We start from the raw sequence: 6904 nt of genomic DNA, 5'->3' as shown, positions 1-6904 counted from the left end.
ACAAGAGTTCCATTTCACCAAGCCAGATGAGGCATTTTCCCACTGTCATGAAGCCCTTTAAGTATTAGAATGTGTATTAATGTTTTTTTCCAAGTACGGTTCTGGGTTTACCTGCATTAGAATTACGCAGAGGCTAATTCCTGTATTCTCTCATGTTCTTACTGTTCCCTTTCATTATTCTGACACAGAACACACTGTTTTCTTACTTGTATTCTTCTTATTCAATTTGTTGAGAACAGTGATTATGATAATGTGTATTGGACACTCCTCATGCCACATGACCACGGCAGGATTTTTGGTGTTTCGTTAACACTGTTGGATAATTATATGATTATTGAAAAAATTTTAAGCATAGCCAACTTGTAGTTTTTTTTTTTTCTGATCTGTATTTTTAAAAAATATATATATATATATTTTAAGATTTATTTATTCATACAGAACTGGGTACAGGCCAGAGATGCAGAGGGTAAGAGGATTCATCAGAGACAGAGTGGGAAGCAGAACAGGCATATCGACAAATTACACTGCTGAGGGGAGCAGCGGGCGGGTCAGGAGAGGTCTGCCACGCCATGTGGATCACCCCTGGGGTGGGGGATCAAATTTGCACTGAAGCAGCTATGGCTAGCTTGCAGTGCTGCATCCTAACCTATTGTGCCACCAGGGAGGGCCCTCTAGTCTGTATTTAATGTAACAAATATTTATCAAATGGTTCTTTTGTGTTCAATTCTGTGTTTACTACTAGTGGATGTTTATAGGTTTCTAGTTGGAGCAATGTAATACATCTGGTTGAAATGAATATGTTGTGGTTTCTCCTGTGAGGTTATATACAGTTCCCAGGTGAAGATATCAGCAGTGATTAAAATATCTCAGACACCTAGGTAAAAAGTTTGAAATTTGAAATGGACTTTGAGAGTCAAACAAAAATTCAAAAGGTGAGACCATACCATTTATAGTCAATGTTTGAATGAATGTGGAGGTATAAAATGCAGAAATGTATATGGAAAGAGTTCAAGTTTACAGTAAGAAGGAGCAATGTAAAAGAAATGAGTAAATCAAAAAGAGGGACAATGTGTAATATGAAAGAATAAATAGACTCCTCAGAAGAAAATAAATGCAACCTTGGAAACATCTATGAAAATAACTTTATTATACAACATGGAAAATATAGATGCTAAACAGTAGAAAACAAAATAGTAAATGAAAATATCAAAATCTGAATTTGTCTAAGTCACCTAGCTATCTTGTCTAAAGGAAGAATTGGATATGGCCACTATGCCCATTTTCGCTTTTGCCATGCTTAACTTGTCTTAAAAGTGGATCGGGGATCCATGGCCCTGCCCTTGTTTGGGTGTGTGGGATCTGTCTTTTAGGTTGCACCAGAGCTTCCAAGAGGCAGGGTTTTCTCCAGATCAGTGACTCTGAGAAGAGGCAATCCCCTTTACGGGGAACTGAGGGAGGCTATTTTGTCATGCGTGTGAGCTGAGCTGACTCGTGACAGTGACATCGAGAGCTCTTTGCAAGAGAAAGGTCCCCATCACAGATCAAGCATCATCTAGCATGGCTAAACTATTCTGCATATGAACTTCCGACAAATACGCTACTTCTATTGTTTAATTTTCTGTACTTGGGAGCATCCCTTAGTGGTAGCCTTCTGTTGGAACACTCCCAGTGGGAACTTTGACTTGTGGGATGAGGTAGACTCTTTATCCATGACAGACTCATCTGTAACTGATTTCTCCAGGCTTGTAGCCAATGTGTGAAGTAACCTGAGACTTCTTGCTGAGGTACTTTCACAGAGGGGATGTGAAATGACTAGATACTCCAGGGTTAGAAAGGATGGTGCAGGGGGGGAAAAGAAGCTCAGAGGCAGGAGTGCTTGGCTAGTCCATGTCTAAAATCCAAAGAAGATGAACTGTGTGTGACTAAGATATCACAACAAAAAAGATGTATATAAATTTTGAGAAAGAAACCTTCAACAAATAAGGTTTATGGCTTGTGAATTATGGGACTAGATAAATGAGAACTAAATTGTCAAAACAACTTGGGAGATTTCTGCCTCTTGAATGTTCCCAAAGATTCATTTCTATTTCATTTCTTGGTGATGTACGAGTCCATAAATTTTGGGCAAAGGCAAGAGGAGAAAGATTCACACCTGCACGCTAGGAGTTCTTGCCCACCTTGAAGGGTACCAGTTCTGCCAGTCATACTGTGGTGGCTGTCATATGTTTTTCGGGTTGAGGGTGGCAGCTCTTGCAAAATTGCAACATGTAGGTTTGGAGGACCAAGGGGTCTTCCTGACACTTCATCTTCTGTAGTGGGGACTTCCTTAGATCATCTTAGTTAATATTCATTTTCTAAAATTAAGGTTTGTCCGACAACCTACCTACATTACTGTCTCTTTTTATTTGTGTGAAAAAGAGACTGGAAATTTATGGAAGAGGAAGTGATAAATCAAAGTGATGGGTATGAATAAGAAATGGCTCTCTTAAACTTTTGTTATTTGTTGATGCACTGGCAAAAAATAAACAGCCTAGAAAGTGAACATAGTAAAATACTTTAGAGTTCCTCCTAGAAATGCTTGATATAAATGGGATGCATTATATTCATTTATACTCCTAGAAGGCATAATGTTTTTTGGTTTTTTTTTTTTTTTTGAGTGCTTAACTGAAAGATGATTTGATACATTGGGAAAAAATGCTAAAAGAAACTTTTAAAATATTTGCCACTGGAACATCATTTCAAACCTGTCAAAAATGTGGGCAGGAAGTAGAAAAACTTTTGCCTTGACAATGTTTTTGGGAAAATGGGCCAACTAAACAAATATCATTTGAAGGCAGCAAGGAGTAAAATGTTCAGAAACACAATTTTATTTCCCTTTTCAAATTCTTCCTCCAGAGTTTTTAGTCACTCACAAAACAGATGTCATTTTTGAAAATGCAGAATTGCAAAACATAAAAAAATCAGCATCCTTCAAGAATACTGTTGTGCTTTCTTCTTATTTGCTGGTAGAAAACATGTGTGTCTTGAATACCAATTATCTTTTCTGTTCAGTATTTTCTTCCCAGAACAAAAACTTTCTGCTACAGCTGCAGAGCACAAACAAAATGGTATCACAGAAGAGCAACTAGCACCTTGGAACCAGCTGTTTATGCTATTTTATCATCGTCCCCTTAACCCTCTGAGTCCTGAATGAGAGTAGGGAACATTCTAGAATATGACTAGAGGTGTGTGCAAACATTTAGGGTTGCTGAGCTTGCACTAGTAGGCAATATAGTGGTAAACAGACCCATCTTGTCCCAGCTCTGCCACATTTTAGTTGTGTGACTTTGGGAAATCTATTTAAATTTTCCAAGTTCATTTTTCTCATCTTCAGCATGACTATCATACAATTTCCCTCAGAGGGCTGTGAAAATGAAACAAGATAAAGTATGTTAAGATATTTGGCATAGCATGCCACATTGTAGATACTGAATAGATATTAACTATTATGAGACTGCAATTTAGTTTAGGTCACATCTTATTTTTCAGCCTTACCAACCTGTGATAGTGATAGGCACAAAGAATATGTGATATTTTGGTGATGGTTCTTCCTTAGCATTCTCTATGATCTTAGCACATACTACATGTCAGCACTTTCATCTGTGTGATGATACTTCTTCCCTAAACCTGTAGAGTTAATGTTATTATTGCCATATTCTAGATGGAAAATTAACAGGCAGACAGACTCAGGAAACTCTTCAAGGTCAAGACAATTAGTAGAACTTTGGTTCTAAAAGATAAGTCTTCAAACTGTTTGTCCTGAATTCGTTCCAGAGATACTTCCTAAAACAAAAATAACAAAACTTCCCAACAACAACAGATAACAGAACTTAGTCAAAAAGGGTGAGGATGTGCTGGAGTATCAGATTATGTGCTCTGTGGAAAGCCAGCCTGCAAGAGCACAGCCAGAGAGCAGCTGTGGGCCTCTGGTTCCATCAAGAGGCCCTAGAGGTGCTGCCAGTCTTCAAATGGCCAACTTCTTGTGATGGGGTTGAGGGAGTGCCTATTGAAATGATAATTTTATTTTTCCAGTCCACAGAAAGTATGTGAACTGTTACCTGATATTTCAAGCCACCCTCATCCGCACCTCAGTGTTTCATAGGATCCTACAGAATTTCAGAAAAGAAAGTTTAAAGGAAACTACACAAGCTGTGCTTCACCTTTACCAACAGGGTGCTGGAGACTACACACTTTCCTAAGGAAGCAACTTTCAGAGAGCAGGCTTGCTTCTATACCCTTTAGCTCCATGCAAAGTAAAAGAGGTTGGTTTGTTTTTTAAAGTTAAAAGTAAGATTTTGCGATTTCTGTAATGTGAACGGTATTGATAAAATAGCCCCCCAGCTCCCATCCTCACAAACATCCTGAAAACAAAATCAAAAGGGAACAAAAGACAAAGAATAAAACCACCTACCCATTTCTCCAAAGAAGGAAGGTTTTCATAGCAGGTGGTGAGGCAGGTGGCAAGGACAGGGAGCTCTTCCCTCTTTATCTTCTAGCTTGGCACTTCTGCTTCACAAACTCAGGGTAGCTTAATCTGAAATTAAAATCCTTGTTCCCCATAGAGGTATGGAAGTGAATACCTGATAGGCCTGGACTTGCAAGGATGACTGTTGTTTGCTGGGTCTCTGGTGGCCGTGGGGACATTTTTGTTTTAAATCTCTGAAACCCTCATGTACAAAGGTATCAAACACTTTTCTGTCTTTACACAATAGCATCTTGCATTTTTGTGCTTCAGCTGTAAGTCCTATAAACTACTGACACTCCACATGGAAGTTAAAACTATATACATATTAGTGGCGCTTGAATCCAAGCTTCCTCAGAACCTCTCCTACCTCTCTGTCCTGTAGAGAGAACACAAGGGCTGAGGTAGACAAAGCCTAGGTTTTCCGTGCAAATGGCAGGGGCGCGCTCCATTTTCCCTGGAAGCTGTCCGGTGGGTGTCGCAGACTCAGGGTTGAAGTCACATGCGTTGGGGAAGTGTCCATTGGAAAGAAGCAAGTGCTGTCCTTCGCTGGAGACGTCGGGGAAACCTGAGGTGAACTGGGAACTGCCAGGAGTTAATATACAGGAGGGTCACACAACCTTGTTAAAGTTCGAGAGCAGGCCCCTCTCCCATCCAGTGGCACCACTGTCTGCTGCTTCAAAAATGTCAGCATTCTGTCGTGATTACGGGGATAGAGGTCGCCCCTAGAGTCAGAGTGGGAACCCTCTGCAGTCCTGCTGCTTGCAGGATGGGGAGTGTGTTCTTGGTCATGCTGAGTGGGGTACAGAGTGCTCCCTGCACCTGGCTGTGCACTGTCTCTGGACACTGGCTGAGGGCAGCAGGCTTGTTCCTTGGGGTAATTGTTTGCGTCAGTGCTGCAGTCAATACCTGTGGCTGGACCGCTGTGCTCCGTCTTCTTTGGCCCCATTGACTGTCTCCATCACTTTATGTGCTTCTTTATTAAATCCCACACAGAGCTTGAACTGCCTGCATACAAGGCCGTGCGCAACCACCTTTGGAAAAAGGCTTGCATCTCTTGGACAAACACCATTGCTTTAGCTGTGTCCCTTGGCCTGTGGCCACCCTGAGTCCTGACCATAGTTTCCTGTCTGTCAGAAAGGGTCCGCTGAGAAGAGAGGTAGCTTGGAATATCTGGAGGCACAATGGTTTCATCTGTGTTTGTGACACTGTACTCCTCGTTCTTCTTCCTGGTTTGGGTGATGATGTTCACCCAGACTAGGGATGTCACGACAATGCTGCACACCACAGCGATGGTGAAGATGCCCATGGTGGTCCCATCTTTCTTCCTGCATCCTTCCAGCAGGCTGTGGGCTCACTCAGTGCCTAGGGCCTTGGACGTCTCGTAGGTGTACCAGCCAGCATCCTCCCACGTTCTGCACGATGAGCAGCTGGTTCCTGGGGGTAAAGTGGTGTCCTCAGTGGGGCTCAGCGGGTGATTCCTCTTGAGCCAGGTGATGTGGGGTGGCAGGCTCCCAGCCTCTGCACTGGAAAGCCACTGTTTCTTCCACGGATGCCAAGGAAGAGGTTTCTAAGACAGTCAAAGTGGTGTTTGCTGAAATGAAGCTAGTTGAGTTCTGGGCAGTGCAGCTATACACCCCATGCCATCTATTTTCACATCAGTGATGAAAAATACATCGTCATGTGGCATGACATGTATACATCGCTCACCAGCAGCCGGGAAATCTATGCCTCCATCTTTCTGCCAGGCAATCTGGGGGTTAGGTCCTTGCTGAAAGCTGCAGCAAAGCTCACCAGGAAGGAAAGGGCCAGACAAACTCGGTGTGCACCTCATCACAGTTCTATGCTTGAGGGGTTTTTGCTGCAGAGGACTTCACTTCTGTCTCTGCCTTTTTCCTCAAGAAAAGCAAAATAACTGTGCAGTTTTTTTCCCCAGTTTGTTCCAACTGGAATACTTATTAAGACAGTGTATCTTTTTGCTTCTGGGTGACTTTGGAGAAAAGCAGATAGTTTAGTATCTCTAAAGTTTGCTTGATTCTTTCTAAGCCACTCTTCTATACTTCTTTACATTTTTCTGGTGGGAAGCAAAGTTGGCTGGTACTAAATCCCACTCTCTGTTGCCTTTTGGATATTATCCAGACTATCATTTGTTTATGGGCGGAGAGCCCTCTGCAAGTTTTACCAGTTTTCTGGTAATGCTAATACGATTGGCATATGGAGGAGTGTTTGATATCATATACTGGGATTGATAGCAAGAATTCTCATTGTAAGTGAGATTAGGAAATGAAGGATTTCTTATTTCTCCTTTTACTATGACAAAGACACCCCTCCTTAATGTTAATACTGCAACTTATTCTATAGTTGTTTTGGCCAGACTATTGCACGGTGAATTTTTGCCATCGT

General features: G+C 41.7%; 1 pseudogene; it reads right to left on the bottom strand.

Moving 5' to 3' along the window:
• Positions 1-3784: 3784 nt before the first annotated feature.
• Positions 3785-6335, bottom strand: LOC101629679 (annotated as a pseudogene).
• Positions 6336-6904: the final 569 nt, after the last annotated feature.

The sequence above is a fragment of the Condylura cristata genome, unplaced genomic scaffold, assembly GCF_000260355.1.
Source record: "Condylura cristata isolate star-nosed mole 26May11 unplaced genomic scaffold, ConCri1.0 scaffold00009, whole genome shotgun sequence".
Classification (NCBI taxonomy): Eukaryota; Metazoa; Chordata; class Mammalia; order Eulipotyphla; family Talpidae; genus Condylura; species Condylura cristata.
The sequence above is the reverse complement of the archived record's forward strand: the minus strand, read 5'-3'. Positions and strand labels throughout refer to the sequence as shown.